This window comes from Pleurodeles waltl, chromosome 2_2, assembly GCF_031143425.1.
Source record: "Pleurodeles waltl isolate 20211129_DDA chromosome 2_2, aPleWal1.hap1.20221129, whole genome shotgun sequence".
Lineage (NCBI taxonomy): Eukaryota > Metazoa > Chordata > Amphibia > Caudata > Salamandridae > Pleurodeles > Pleurodeles waltl.
In genome coordinates, this window is record NC_090439.1 from 678,169,220 (window position 1) to 678,185,494 (window position 16,275).

The window sequence follows — 16,275 nt, forward strand, 5'->3', positions numbered from 1 at the left end:
GTGGGTTGCAATATGTTGATAGCACTATTGGTCCTGTGAAAAAGAGGATTCTAGAACATTATAGAGCCATTAAGAAGTTTGATGCTTCATATCCAGTTGCTAGACATTGGTCAAAAATGCATAATCGTAATCCTAACAGTTTGATATTTTTTGGCATTGATAACATTGAGAGGGGATTGAGAGAGATGACTGAGGATAAGGGAGTCAGAATATATTATACTCCTTGGGACCAAGACATCGGGGGGGGTTTAAACGAGGATGAGGAGCTTCATGTACATGTAGGATTAATGTAATTGATAGTAATGGTGATTTTTCCAGGTGTTTTTCTCCCCATTAGGTGCTCTCTGTCTGAATCGTATATTTAGGTATTCATTGATAATTGTGACATTCTCATGACAGTCTAATCACTAAATGGTTTCATGAACTATTATTCAACTATTCTAGTATGGACATGGGGTAATTGTTGTTGTCCTCAGGGCCACTTGGCCATTTTGAGACTTTGTAATGGAGAATGTACATATATAAGAGATTGTATATATTAATTATTTTCTCCCTCTTTTTTTCTTTTCTTTAATTTTGATTTGAATTCTAGTAATTAAGTAACAGATAATTTTGACTAGAATAGTCAACATGATTTAATTAAATTATAAATGATTTTCAGTTTTATTTTGTTGAACAGTAAACATGTAGTGTATTGTGGAACCAATTTTAGGTTTTCCAGACTGGGAAAGTATTTTTTCTATGTTTATGCATGGGCAGTATAAAATGTCAGGGGAGAATGGGCACAGGTTTTTTAAATTGGGCCACGATGAAGACTCTGCTGTGTTGAAACGTGTTGCTATTTAAGAAATACCTTTTGAACTATTGATAAAATAAAGATTTTTGTTTGAGAAGCTGACACATTGGGTGCGACTTCTTTCTTTTTCTGCTCTTGAATACAGTAGCAGAAATAAATGTTATTATTATTCTTTTTTATTTTTTTTAACCCTCTCTGTCCTCCCCCTTCCATCCTGCCCCACTACCCCTGTTCAGTGGCAGCCTCCAGTGCTACCAAGATCATGTCGGATGTTTGGGCGTAGATAGTTGTGTTTTGTTTCCAATTCAAATCCAGTACAAATGCTGCTCTTGTAGAACTCTTGAGTGACCTTCAATTCCAAAATCATTTTAAAGTAGCCGCTGAAATGCATACTCCTGTTCATTAGCTCCACTGTCTGTAACGTTATTTCCGTGCAGCTATTCTAGCTAGTCCGACTCTTTAGATGAAACTTCTTTACCAACTCTATATTCGTTAACTACATAATATGCAGGTGGACCAAGTGTTGCTACAAAGTCTTTCACCTTTGAAGGGATGGTGAGGGTAAAAGGACCTGTTCCAAAAGGTAGTCTGAGGATTGCTTTTACGCCAGAGTTTTTTGGTACAGACTCGTTTATTTATGACGCTCATTTGTCATTTTAAATTTTTTTATAGATATTTATATATACAATTACAGGTAGGTTACAGTACAACTATGTAAGTAGATTAAAGATAAAAACCTTAGACTTTTAAGAAGAAAGTAAGTTGCTCTTAAAGAGTAGCCCACATTACTGCACCTTAACTGCTGAACTTCGAGACCAGTAACACCTACTGCATGTGCCCCTGTTTATGATGAAAACAGTTATGTGGTGTTCTTTTGTGATTATGGCTGCAAGACAGCTGGAGCACTCCTCCTTCCAAGTACTTTTCCTTGCTAAAGGTTTTGCCATGTTGTTATGGATCATTCGTTTGTGACCACGCTTCCTTACATTAACTGTCTTTGGCTATGTGTGCCTGGAACGCAGTTTGGTTATCAGGAATGGCTTTGCCGTTGAAGCCTTTGTTTTAACCATTGCTGTAATCTTTCCTCTTAACCTTGCATTCATATGTTTATCTGCCCTCTCTATCAAGGACCGCAAACTCTTAATTTTACTGTGCTTGACTAACTTTTTAAGTGAGAAAGATGTCCTCTCAACCCTTTTTCACTCTCATTCTGCATTTTGAAAGTGTTATAAGAAGTGTCCATTTTATTTGGGGGGCATGCAGCAGAAAGTGCCAGGAAGCGTTAGGTCTGTGCTTCTTAAATACAAACATTAATGCGAATGAAAATGTTAATGTGGTGTTGTTTAAGTCGTTAAGGTAGAGGTTAGGTGTGTGAGCAAGGGACGTTTTCTGTGTAACCCAGGAAAAAGATTCTGTGCACAACCACCTTATTTAAAAATAAACAAATAATTGTATGTTCCAGATCAACAGTGCAATCACTGTGGTTAAGAGCCATGGTCCGTAAATTTGGGATTTTCTTGAAGGCGTTTTCTCCAAACTGGTCAAGTACAGAATGCAGCTGTTTTTCTGGGTAAACCTTAATGCATTTTAAAATCTGGAACTGTATGATGGGTTTGCTGCCTGCTTCAGCTGTTCTGTTATTTATCTACGGCTACAATAGTGGTGGTCTGCAAAAGTCGTCCTATTTCAGAGTTGGACGTCCAAGACGGATGGCATTTTGTTACATTTAGCACTACTTGGTTTGTAGGTCATATAAAACATTAAGGGTCTCATTACGAGTTTGGCGGAGGGGATTACTCCATCACAAATGTGACAGATATCCCGTCCGCCATATTACAAGTTCCATTGCATCCTATGGAACTTGTAATACGGCGGTCGGGATATCCTTCACGTTTGTGATTATTACCCTCCGCCAAACTCATAATGAGGCCCTTAGTGTTTATTCATGCTTCTAGATAGAAGCATGACTGTACTAGAAACTCCTGAGAATGCTGGGTAACGGTTGATATTTAGTCTGCGTCTCTGCCCATTTGCATGTCTCGCAATCTGGTTAAAAAAAAAAAAAAAAGTTGCATCACTTTACTGCATTGTGTTCACGCCCAGTCCTCCGATAATATTCTCCACTGAGTTGAATTAGTCGCACCCGGACTGTCTTAATATGGTAGAATCAATGACTCAGGACAGGGAGCAGAAGCATTATTAGCAAATTAACCAGCGCTACATTGCCTTACCCAGTAGACTGCGCGGCCGGTTTCTTTTTCCAGAGTGAAATAAGCACTGTTAATGGTAATTTGGCAGACCTGTGCAAAAAATAATAAAGGCAGATGTCTAAAGAAGTGGCCCACCGTCCCAGGCACATCAGCATTGACACTGAATTCAACTGTCTTACAAGTGGCTGTGCACATGCGATCAGATAAAATCAGTTGCAAGGCAGCTGGTTGGTATAGTGAGTCTTTGTTGTAGTAAAATAGGAGTGACACGTGGACAGATCAGTGGATGAATCGGAACCTGCCAAAAAGCCTCCATTTTCTGGATATGAGTGCTTTTTTTATTAATGGATTTTTTGGTAAATATGAGGTTGATGAGATGGCAAAAGCCTTTTGTAGGCCATACCCTAAGAAGGAATTGTGTGCCAAATCTACTTACAGTTCGAAATACTTAAGTGCAGCTCCTAGGGTTGTAACTGCTGATCACATGGCACCTGCAATTTTGGTGAGTTTGATTTAGCCATTTTGTCCTTCTGAGGTTGATAAATTAGCTCTGTTTATTCTGGAAATAGTAATCGGTATTTTCAGCATTAGGGAACCCTACAAGAATTGCAACAAACACTGTATATAAAAGTATTTTTCTTTTTCAGCACTTACTTGTCATGCATCCACTTCAGTCTAAATTTGTGACATTATGGACTACATACAAGTGAACGGTGCCTAATGTAGTCTTGGAATGTATGCATGGTGGATACTTCCTTGTGCAAGCTGATTGACGTTTGGCTACTTTAAAACCGTGTGGGCATGCCCATCAGTGCAGAGAGAAGAGCTGAGATGCTTTTTGTCCAAGTAGCGTCTTGCTGTGGTTGCCTTTTAAAGTCCTACATATGTGCCTCAGTGACAAACAATGCAAACCTCCAGTTACTGTGCCCATTATGGATTTGGGGGCAGATACCTGCAGCACATGATTGATCTGCAATGATGGCCAGGGCTGGAACTGAAAAGCTAAAATTCAACATCTTACGGTCTCAATTTCTAACCATTGTAATTGCGCAGATATGTGGGTAATCCCCTTACAAAATATATTTTGCATTAATTCTTGCCCTATTTGAGATATTGTTTACATATCCCCTATTAATCATATCCTGTGCGCCACAGTGTCAACTCTATAAAGGAATGTGTTTTCTAGAAACCATTTGATAGGTGTCCGTATGCACGCCAAATACCCAGATTCGTTGCGTAGCTTCTCAAGCACAGTCACTACAGTTACCTTGTTTTTAGTCACTGCCATGCAAAGTGCCGGATGCCAGGCAAAAATTCATTAAATGAAACTGAATAAACTTGTCCTGGATAGTGGCATAAAAAAAAAGAATCAAAATAAAGACTGCAGCAAAGTAAAAAATAAAATTGGGAAGAAAAAAAAACCTGCAATTAAAAATTGGGACTGGATACTCACAATAATATGAAATTGAAACACCCGACCTTACAATTTTATGGTTGACGGACTACTGTCTCTCAGTAAATATTGTAATGAAAGAGGAAAGGCTGTATTCCAAATTAAGGCCCTGGTGAAGTTTAACATTAAAAAATGAAAACAGTTATAGATTTGTCACACTCTACTTTGACCTGACTGGTGCACCAAGAATCATCTGAATAAAGGACATAAAACCGAACCTGCAAGAAGTGTCAATCAAGTTGTTGCCCAAAAGAAGGTGACTATGGAATTGAATCCTAGTTAAAATCCCAATGAAGAACCCATTCCAATCCTGTACTGATGTAGGCTAGGGATATTTTGATCTACAGCTCCACCGAGATACAGGGGATTAAAATTTTTGGGGTAGTGTCTACCCTCTCATCATTCCACTGCCAACTAACATCTAGGTCTATTGTGATACTATCCACTTGGCTGGCAATATGACAGGCTAGCTTTTTGAGGCTTGTCTGACTTTAGCTTCTTATACCAAAGTAATGGATGTACAACTAAATACTTTGTGCAGACATACCTGCAAATAGTTGTACAAACTGGTCTGGGGTTGAAAGGGTGAGGTTGCGTTGGGGTGAAAAGAGCTTTTTGCATCAGTTGATTCTAGATTCATATGATGCGCATAATTCTGCCATCTAGTGGATTATTTCTAATTGCTGAGTTACAAAAACATTTTTTCCCCTGTCAGTGTCTATCGCAAGCTCACAATGCTTTATGTGACCACCATCATATTCATATATATATATATTTTGTTTACTGTTTGGTTCATATGAGCTCTAAGCAAGGTCCTGAAAACTGCTGGAGATTAATGCTAGACACTTGACACGGTTGTCGGGGATATTCTCTAGGGTACTTTGATGTAGTCAGGAGAATCAAAGTTGATGAATCCGCTGGCTCCCTGCAGTTCCTCAGTGCCATGTTGTATTATGTGCACAATCTTTAAGTTCAGCCCAAACTGCCATTCAGCATCCAATGGGTATGTTCTGCCTTCTAAGAGATCACAAGTCTGAAGATTGTGCCTGTTTGCTGTTCAAACAGAATACAGAGGAACAAGGTTTTACTTGCCCATTGGGCAGCTGCCACCATGACAGCTGTCAAAGCTAGAGAGGCAGAAGAGATGGAGAATATTGGTTTCTCTGAGGAGGGTGATGCAGAGATCTAAGCGAATGAGCGAATACCAGTTGGACTCAAGGATGATCCTCGGGAGGTTGAAGTTTACATAGATGAGTAGACCCTAAATCCTACAGTGCCCCAAGGCACAAATGTGTTGGAGTCGTCGGGAAACATAGCATCCAGTCTGCAGCTAAAACTGCCAGTCTTGAGTGACAAAACTGCATACATGCAAACCCTACATGCTGAAAAAACATGCAGTTAAAAGAGTTTGAGATACCTCCATCCTACTTTTTTTCAGAAAAAACTCACTTTGACTTCAGAGAACGCTCCAGCTCAAAAGGTATGATGAGCCAGACACCCTCAAAGTAAAAGTCCCACAGAGACAAAAAGACCTCAGACATCAGTAGAAAGATGACATCACTGGGTATTAAAATAACAAACTTTATAAAAAAGCTTTGTGTTGGGGTTTCAAGAAACCAAGGCAGAAGTTAAAAGTAACAGAGATACAAGTAGCTTACAAGAGGCCCAACAAGACACCAAAAATGGGAAAAGTACACACTTTGAGGTATGATTGTGTAAGGGAAGGGGGGGGGAATTATAGAACTCGCTGCACACACTCAAGAGAAGGCACTATGGTAGGACATGGAGGCATACCCAAGCATGGAAGAGGATGGTATGTATCCTTCCATGCCATCACCTCCAAATGGCATATCCATGTACCATGGGGTAGTCTAGGACAGAAGACTTGTTTGACATCCAGACGGAAGTAGAGAGAGAAGAGACTACTTTTCTCTTATAGTCTTGCCTACATACAGGGAGTGCAGAATTATTAGGCAAGTTGTATTTTTGAGGATTAATTTTATTATTGAACAACAACCATGTTCTCAATGAACCCAAAAAACTCATTAATATCAAAGCTGAATATTTTTGGAAGTAGTTTTTAGTTTGTTTTTAGTTTTAGCTATGTTAGGGGGATATCTGTGTGTGCAGGTGACTATTACTGTGCATAATTATTAGGCAACTTAACAAAAAAAAATATATACCCATTTCAATTATTAATTATTACCAGTGAAACCAATATAACATCTCAACATTCACAAATATACATTTCTGACATTCAAAAACAAAACAAAAACAAATCAGTGACCAATATAGCCACCTTTCTTTGCAAGGACACTCAAAAGCCTGCCATCCATGGATTCTGTCAGTGTTTTGATCTGTTCACCATCAACATTGCGTGCAGCAGCAACCACAGCCTCCCAGACACTGTTCAGAGAGGTGTACTGTTTTCCCTCCTTGTAAATCTCACATTTGATGATGGACCACAGGTTCTCAATGGGGTTCAGATCAGGTGAACAAGGAGGCCATGTCATTAGATTTCCTTCTTTTATACCCTTTCTTGCCAGCCACGCTGTGGAGTACTTGGACGCGTGTGATGGAGCATTGTCCTGCATGAAAATCATGTTTTTCTTGAAGGATGCAGACTTCTTCCTGTACCACTGCTTGAAGAAGGTGTCTTCCAGGAACTGGCAGTACGACTGGGAGTTGAGCTTGACTCCATCCTCAACCCGAAAAGGCCCCACAAGCTCATCTTTGATGATACCAGCCCAAACCAGTACTCCACCTCCACCTTGCTGGCGTCTGAGTCGGACTGGAGCTCTCTGCCCTTTACCAATCCAGCCACGGGCCCATCCATCTGGCCCATCAAGACTCACTCTCATTTCATCAGTCCATAAAACCTTAGAAAAATCAGTCTTGAGATATTTCTTGGCCCAGTCTTGACGTTTCAGCTTGTGTGTCTTGTTCAGTGGTGGTCGTCTTTCAGCCTTCCTTACCTTGGCCATGTCTCTGAGTATTGCACACCTTGTGCTTTTGGGCACTCCAGTGATGTTGCAGCTCTGAAATATGGCCAAACTGGTGGCAAGTGGCATCGTGGCAGCTGCACGCTTGACTTTTCTCAGTTCATGGGCAGTTATTTGGCGCCTTGGTTTTTCCACACACTTCTTGCGACCCTGTTGACTATTTTGAATGAAACGCTTGATTGTTCGATGATCACGCTTCAGAAGCTTTGCAATTTTAAGAGTGCTGCATCCCTCTGCAAGATATCTCACTATTTTTGACTTTTCTGAGCCTGTCAAGTCCTTCTTTTGACCCATTTTGCCAAAGGAAAGGAAGTTGCCTAATAATTATGCACACCTGATATAGGGTGTTGATGTCATTAGACCACACCCCTTCTCATTACAGAGATGCACATCACCTAATATGCTTAATTGGTAGTAGGCTTTCGAGCCTATACAGCTTGGAGTAAGACAACATGCATAAAGAGGATGATGTGGTCAAAATACTCATTTGCCTAATAATTCTGCACTCCCTGTAAAGAATTGATTCTAGCCAGTGCTACCTAGTATCCCTTCTACAGGGAAGAGATTTCTAACAACCCAGTTAAGTCAAATGTAGTAGTATCCAGGACCTAGAAGGAATACAGAACACTTGTTTAAAACCCCAAGTATATCCAGTCACATGGGATGATGTGCTGATACCCCTGTTCCTGGCTGTAGAGACTGTGACTAGCTTCTATGGGCTGCACACTAGAGAAAGACAGCAAGAGACTGGAGGGGGTGGGGAGAAAAATGGAGGAGAGCTTTGGGAAGATCTTGGAGGTCTTTGTTATGGCCACCTGAGGCATACAAAAAAAAGTCAAAGCAGTGATGGAGACGGCAAGACCATATCAAACTCATGCCTTAAATTGGCCCAAGATTTGTCAGTTAGAGGTAGCAGACATCTTGCTATCGGGGAAGACATAAAGCTACGAGTTTCTGGTTTCAAACAAGTGGTCCAAGCTGATACTTCAGACATGCCACTTACGGGCAGTTTAACTTCTAGAAGTTTATTGGACCCTAGGATCTGTGAAGTGAGACAGTGATAAAGCTAAGACCATGGATGCTCTGCAAATGTTCCTTAAAACAGGTGTCATTACTGAGGGAAGAGGGCAAGGTAGACAACTATAGAGCACACTCGAAGCCAGAGAAATTCTTTAAGAACCCAGTTCACCCAAATTTGAACTCCAAAAGTAGAAATGGGAACAAGTTTAGAGAATGCTCCTTTAAAGGAACAGTTCCAGTCATCTAGGTGACTCTTTGATAGCCCCTTGCACACACCATACCTGTAGGAGGTAATGGACGGTACTGGAGTCCATAACAGACAAGTGGGTGCTAAATCGAAAAAGACATGACTATTATGCCAAATGTCTCTAAACACTTCCTACTTAAAATACAAAGGCCCGGAAGGGAATAGAGGTAAGTATTTCAAAGGAGGTCCAAGAACTGTTATTGAAAGATTTAATAGAAATAGTACCCCTATGGCAGGGAATCACAGTGGTATCCTTAATCTGCTTTCTAGCCACAAAACAGGATCTTACTGTGCAGTGGTTTTGAAAGCAAGTTGCATCAAAACCTGAAGGTTTGAGGTAACAACATCTAGGAAGCTACTCCCTTGGCGGAGAATGTGGACATCCTAGCGACTAAAGATTTAAAGGAAGCCTACTCCAACATCACGTTACACCCTTCACACAGGCGGTATCTCAGGCTTTTGATGAAGTAAGTACATTATCAGTTCAAAGTGTTACCTTTCAGCATAAAATCTGCAGAGTCTGTTTACCATAACACTAGCGGTGGTAGTTGCCCTCCTCAGAGGACAAGCAATTTATATGTAGCCACATGTGGTTAACTGGCTGGTAAAGGCGGGCACATTTGTGAAACACCAAACGAACGTTTAGAAAATAGTAACGCTACTGCACCAGCTAGTGTTCTTCATGAATTGGGGGGAAAAAGGCTTCTGGGTGCAGATCTGACCACTGTCAGTGCAATGGCATACACAACCTTGAAAAAGGGTCAGGCCTTGTAGGATTAGACTCTTCTTTACCAGATCATATGTCCTGGTTTGTGATGAGGACAATGATAAAACTGTTTGGCCTCTTGCAGTCATCTGATTCCAAACATGAGGTTACACATGAGACCCATTTAAGTGTAGTTAGTGGGCATCAACATTGGGGACAATGGGAGGTTCTTGTGATTTTAACAGGCAGTGTTAGCAAAGAGATGAACTGGTGGAACAAAACAAATTTGTTGAAAGGCAGACTATTTGCTACAGCTCTACCTCAAGCATCATAATAGACCCATCGCACGTGGGGTGGGGCACACGTGGTCCAGCTCAAGGTAAGAGGACAAGAGTTGACATCTTGGCTGACAGCACTTGTTCTTTCTGAACAAACAGGGTTGGGAAGACTGTCTCTTGCCCACCCTTAAAGCTGGCGCAGCACATAGAACATGCATTTGGTGACAAAGCATGTGCTGTGCTGGGGTAGAAGAAGCCATGGGGACCTACAATTGATGGCGTTTTTTTGCAAAAAATAGCTAAATATGCGTCCATTTGGAACTACTGGAGAAAAAGCTTGATACCATTGGGAATGTATGTATGTAGTCCATTGTTGTAATGTGTTACTGGAATGCCGAGCTGCACTCTGCATTCCAAGATGCTGCGAGCATTCTCTCAGACTGTTGGCTGTGGTAGGAGAGGGAACACTGACAGCGTTGTCTGATTATGGAATAAATAATTGGATAATTCAATCAGCAGGGAGCGTCTTTTATGCTTAACACTGGCGACGAGTTCCGACCATTTGAGCATCAACGCAGTCAGTGTCCGAGAACCTGCGTGTGGACTGGGAAGATTTTGAGGAAGCAAAACTCACGCAGGCAAGTTTGTTTTGGGCGCATTTAAGAGTAAAAATAGCTCTCTAACCTGTGTGACCTGAGGGCATGCAAAATCTGCATTTTAAGTCTGAACCCGGTCCTTCATCGTACAAGGGATTCTGGGAGTGAATGTGCCCAACTCCCCATAGAAACAGATGGCGGCCATTTTGAGAGAAACCAGGCCTAATTCCTTTGGAAATCGCACTGAATGTAGTAATCTGGCAGCCATCTTAGCTGTTTGGGATGGTTTACATTGAGTTCTATGTGGACAACGTTGTTCCAGTGAGATACTGCTGAAAGGAACAGTGACATGGAACAAAAAATTGTTGTGAAACATTTTATTAAATAAACTATTTTCACACCGGATAATATCAGAAAAAGGAAAACATTTTGAACAGTGGAAAAGTCTTGAAGTACTGTTTTGAATTACTGATACAACGAAGGGAAGAGTGCATTTGGGAGCAATATAATAAATTGACAAGAGTGACTATGGAAGGGACTGTCATTCTCCCACCTGTGTTCTTGGCACAACCAGCAACTCCACCGATTGAATGGTAAGAATGGGTGGAGATTTTTGAGAATTATATTGAAGCTCTAGATGGAACAGAGTTCCGTCCGGTGAGGAAGAAAGCATTACTATTGTTTACGTTAGGCAAAGAAGGTCAACACGTATTCAAATATTTGCCTACAGCGTTGATGAGGATGGGCAGCCACTGACTGATGTATATGTAGAGGCTAAAGCACGTTTGGAGAAGCATTTCGTGAAAGACAGGAATATAGTGATGTGTCGGTATAAATTTTATACCCAGCCACAGGGAAGTGAGGAGACTATTGACCAATTCCGTAACAAGACTACGAGCATTGTCGTTAATGTCAATTTGGGAATATGAGGGATGAAATGAAACATGACCAACTGATAGTTCAATGTAAAAATAAGAGGATGCAAGAGACTATGGGCGGCTAAAAATCCTTCGCTACAAGATGCTATAGAGATTGCAAAGGTTGTTGAACAGTCAGAGCAATGTATGAAGGAAATGGAATGAAAAACAACTGATCACAATGTGTCATACGTGGATAAAGACAAGAAAGACAGTTCTGGCACTGATAGGGGATATGTTGTGAGCCAAAAAAAGAATGGTGCTTATAGGAAAGGAAACTATGTTAATTTGAAGATGGAAAAAACGTGCATGAGGTGTGGCAGTAGCTATCATACTTCAGATTCGAAGAATTGTTTTGCCGTGGGCAAAGGGTGTAGAAAGTGTGGACGCATAGGACACTTCGCACACATGTGCAAGTCAAACAACAGATCTAAAGTTGCAACAATTGATGATGGCGAGAAGGAAGAAGTGAATGAGAAAATAATTTTATGTGTGTTGGATGGCCTGGCGGAGGAAGGGAGGTATTACAGACCAAAAGCTATGTTTACTATGAGGAACAAAATAATTCAATTGATGGTAGATTCGGGATCTCTGTATACCATCGTGCCCAAAAACTTGTTTAGGCTGCATTGGCCCGAAGTACGTCTACTTCCCAAGGATATAATCCGGGAGGTTACAAAGGGGAGAAAATAGAAATTATAGGCTATATGTTAGCAAAGATCGAGTTTCAAGACCGATGTATACAAGGAAAGGTATATGTAGCGCAAACTGGACCTCCGATATTGGGGTGGAAACATCAGTATGATCTGCACTTGATAACCAATACCAGGTCACCTAGCCAAGTTATGATAGTGGATGAGATGACGGTAAGGCGGGTACTGGAAGGGCAAGTGCAGCATTTTCAGAGGATATAGGAGAACTAAGGGGTTATGTACACAGAATAAGACTTAAACCTTCTGCGATTCCAGTGCAACATAAAGTGAGGAGAGATCCTATAGCAGCCAGACTGGAAGTTAAGAGGATGCTTCAGAAGATGGAGGATCAAAGTATCATCGAACCAATAGAGACGCCAAGTTGGATCTCTCCAATTGTCATCACCAAGAAATCGGATGGTACCTTCAGATTTTGTGTGGACTTGCGCCCTCTGAACCAAAATATAATAACAGATAATTTTCCGCTCCCTAATATCAATGAGCTCATTTTGATGCTGGGGGGGGGGGGGGGGTTGTATTTCTCCAAACTAGACTTGAAGATCGCATATCATTAAAAAAGGCTCCTTGATGATTCCAAAGAACTTACAGCATTTATAACAACTGAAGGGGTATTCCAGTTTACTAGAATGCCTTTTAGATTAGCCTCTGCTGCTGGAGTATTTCAAAGGATGATGGGACAAATTTTGAAGGGGATCGAGGGCGTTGTGTGTTTTTAAGATGACATTTTTTTTTTTTTTTCAGACACTATGGAATACCATAATATACTACTCAAAAGGGTGTTGGATAGGATAATTGAAGCCAGTCTAACGCTTAAGAAAGAAAAGTGCACATTTTGTGTTGAAGTGGAGTATTTATGGTACACACTGTCTTCGTCTGGAGTGAGGCCGAAACAAGACTTTTTAGAGGCGATAAGGAAGGCACCACATCCTTCAGATAAGGATCAATTGAGATCTTTTCCAGGGCTTATTGAATTCTATTCAACATTTGTGAGAAATTTTGCAGAGAAAACGGAGTATGAAGAGATTGTTAAGGAAAGGATGGAAGTTTGAGTGGATGAATGACCAACAGAAGGCTTTTGAAGATGTTAAGAATGCGATATGTTCTGCAGGGATTTTAGCTCCATTTGATACTAAATGCACACCAATAATAACAGTGGATGCTAGTGCGGTGGGGCTAGGAGCTGTTCTTACACAGAAGCATAGGGATAGTGAGAAAACAGTGACGTTTACTTCACGTTCATTGACGCAAACTGAACGCAACTATGCTGTCATAGAACGGGAAGCACTGGCGGCAGCATGGGCTGTGGAATATTTCAGGATGTATGTGTGGGGTTCACCGATACTAATTCACACAGATCATAAACCACTAGTGAGAGTTTTGGTACTGGGTGGAACTGTGAAGGTGTTGGCAAGATTAGCTAGGTTAGCAGCGTGTTTATAGGAATTCCATTATACAGTTGACTATATACCTGGGTGGAGGAATGTTCAAGCGGATGGGTTGTCAAGGTCACCTTTGCCATGGCGCGAGGTAGACAAGGATATGGTAGAAGCAAGTGAAGGTAAGGATGTGGTCACCAGTATAGAAGGCGTGGAGGAACGGGCTCAGGGGGCAGTGAAGGAAAAAACGTGGTGTGACTGTATGGACAAAGATGCAGTCTTACAACTGGTCATGGAGTTAATGATCAAGGGGGGTAGGAGAGAGAGTACGGTGCCATCTCCAGTTAGGCTGTATTTGAAGGTGATAGATGAGTTGGTGATGTGACAAAGTTATTGTAAGAGGTGTTGAGATAGTGCCACCTGATGATTTAAGATGTGTTATTTCAAATTGCACATGAGGGACTTTTAGGTCAGACTTTAACAACAAAAAAGGCTGAGAGAACATTTTTGGTGGCCTGGTATGAATCAGAATGAGTGGGTGGAAAGATGTGATGAATGCAGGGAAGGGGAGAAAAGATTGAAAGTAGGGGAGCAAGCTGTGATGGGTGCTATAGGTGATCCAGGTAGTCCATGGCACACGGTTTGCTTAGATTTTATAGGACCTATGGATAAAGTGAGCTGTGATTTGAGATATGCTTTAGTGATGATGGATGTTCATAGCAGGTGGTTGGTGGTGAAGTTTATGCGTGATAGTCCTACTCAAATATGATCAGGACACTAGAGGAGATTATCAAAGAGGAGGGATACCCATGTAAAATAATCACTGACTATGGTACTTAGTTGGTGTCTGAGGAAATGACTAGATATCTGGAATATAGTGGTATTTATCATGGGCGCACCTCATTGTATAATCCCCAAGCCAATGGTATGGTGGAAAGGGCTAATCGCATGGTGAAAGGGGTGGTTCAAATGGCTATAGAAAAAAAGGAAATGTAAGGAAAATGGTGTGTGATTTTGGTATGGGCATATCGTATGACTAGTAACGGTTCTACAGGGAATGTACCTTTTGAGGTGATGAGAGGGAGGAAAGCGAACACGAGAATGTGTCCGGCCTGGATGAAGAACGTGATTGGTGGAGATTTATCTAAAGAGCAAAGTGAGAAGGGAAGTAGTGGAGGTGAGAGACACAAAGGGAGTAGGATTGAAATTGGGGACTAGGTGAAAGTGAAACCTGGTAGGATTAGTGGTGGGCTAACTAAATTTCGAGGCCCGTACAAGGGGAAAGAGGTACATGAGTCTTCAATTGTTTTGGAGAATGGAGAAAAGTGGAATATGCGTAGGGTAGCGTTGTACTGGTGAGAGAGAAGGATGGGTGTATGTTTAGAAGAGAGGATGCAAGCAGGTCAAAGTGCAGTGCGTTTGTTGATGGATGATAGAGTTGTTGGGTAGTGAGGAGAAAGAACGAAGTGCATTATCTGGCACTGAAGAACGATCAAATAAAATATGGAGTGTTAGACTGGAGAGTACCACCCAAATATTTGGCGGACTATGTGTGTTGATACAACAAGTATTAATAGTTGTTGTTAATTTTTTTTGGTTAAAAGAAAATTGATTTGTTGATTGTAAGGGGAGAGGATATGTTTCTAATGTGTTAATGGAATGCCGAGCTGCACTCGGCATTCCAAGATGCTGCGAGCGTTCTCTCTGACTGTTGGCTGAGGTCGGAGAGGGAACACGGACAGTGTCATCTGATTACGTAATAAATAATTGGATAATTCAATCAGCGGGGAGCGTCTTTTACGCTTAACATCCATCCAATAGAACGTTTCATACCTTACCATGAAGTAGGTAGCTGATAGGGTGCTAGGAAAAGAATCTCTACCACAGCATGTTGGAGAAGTGATATTTGTGTACCTCATTCACCTAGTGGACTGCGAGGTAACTTGTTACTCTTTGAAGGTATGCTGGTTAGCAATTGCAGCATACATCAGGAGAATACACGTTAAATGGATATTTAGTATCCAGTCATTAAGAGATTCAGGGGAGGGGTTAAGAGATTTTCCCCTTGACATACTTCGTTTGCACTGCAATGGATCCTAAATCTGGTGCTTGCGGGCTTATGAATTCAACCTTTGAGGACGTGCACAAAGCTTTGGTTATGGACTTTACACTGAAGTCAGCATTCCTATTGGCAATCACATCTCAGAGTTTAAATGAGTTATACTAAAGAGTTATAAGGATAAGAATATCATGGGAGCACATTATAAATTACTTCCGAAAGTAGCATCACCGTTCCATACAGGCCACACTGTAACCCTCAGAGCAAATAAACAATTGCACACCTTAAATGTGTAAGGAGAATGGTAATGTATTATATGCAGGGAATTTATAACATCAGAAAAACTCAGTTTTTCATGGGACATTCACAACAGGCACTGGATAACAAACACTCTTGTAAGGTGGATGGTGTAAAACACTGAGGACTGCTGTCTGATGGCTAAAAGAATTTTGGAGGTGAAATCTAGGGCACATTCCATTATAAACAAGCATTTACAATGCAATGGGCCTTGCTTTTGCTCGAGTTAGAGCTATTAGTGTTGTAAACTGGACTTTAGTGCTGTAACCGGACTTTTCTTGTCGCATAAAATGAAAAGATAAACAGTTTCCTGTAAGTGGGCCGCGATGCAAACACACAAAAGCCAACAAGATAGCTTGCAGTGAAACGTATCGGCAAAAGTACAGTTATCCATGTAACTGGATCGATATCATGCGAAGCGAAAGACTACTGCCCAGTGAGATCGTGCTAACTACGAAACAGAGAAGTAGTAATCCAGAAAGCAGAAGGAAGACATGGAGCCTCTTAGGTTTTTAGTAGCTGGCCGGAAGGCTCGGGGAGGGCTAAACACCAGAAAAGGCATGACATATGCATGCCATTCACTAATCAAATCAGGCGAATTTTAA

General features: G+C 41.2%; 1 protein-coding gene across 3 annotated transcripts in view; it reads left to right on the plus strand.

The window, feature by feature from the left end:
- Positions 1-16,275, plus strand: part of CHD7 (chromodomain helicase DNA binding protein 7) — a 552,230-nt gene that overhangs the window by 77,740 nt on the left and 458,215 nt on the right. The gene's annotated exons all lie outside the window — the stretch shown is intronic.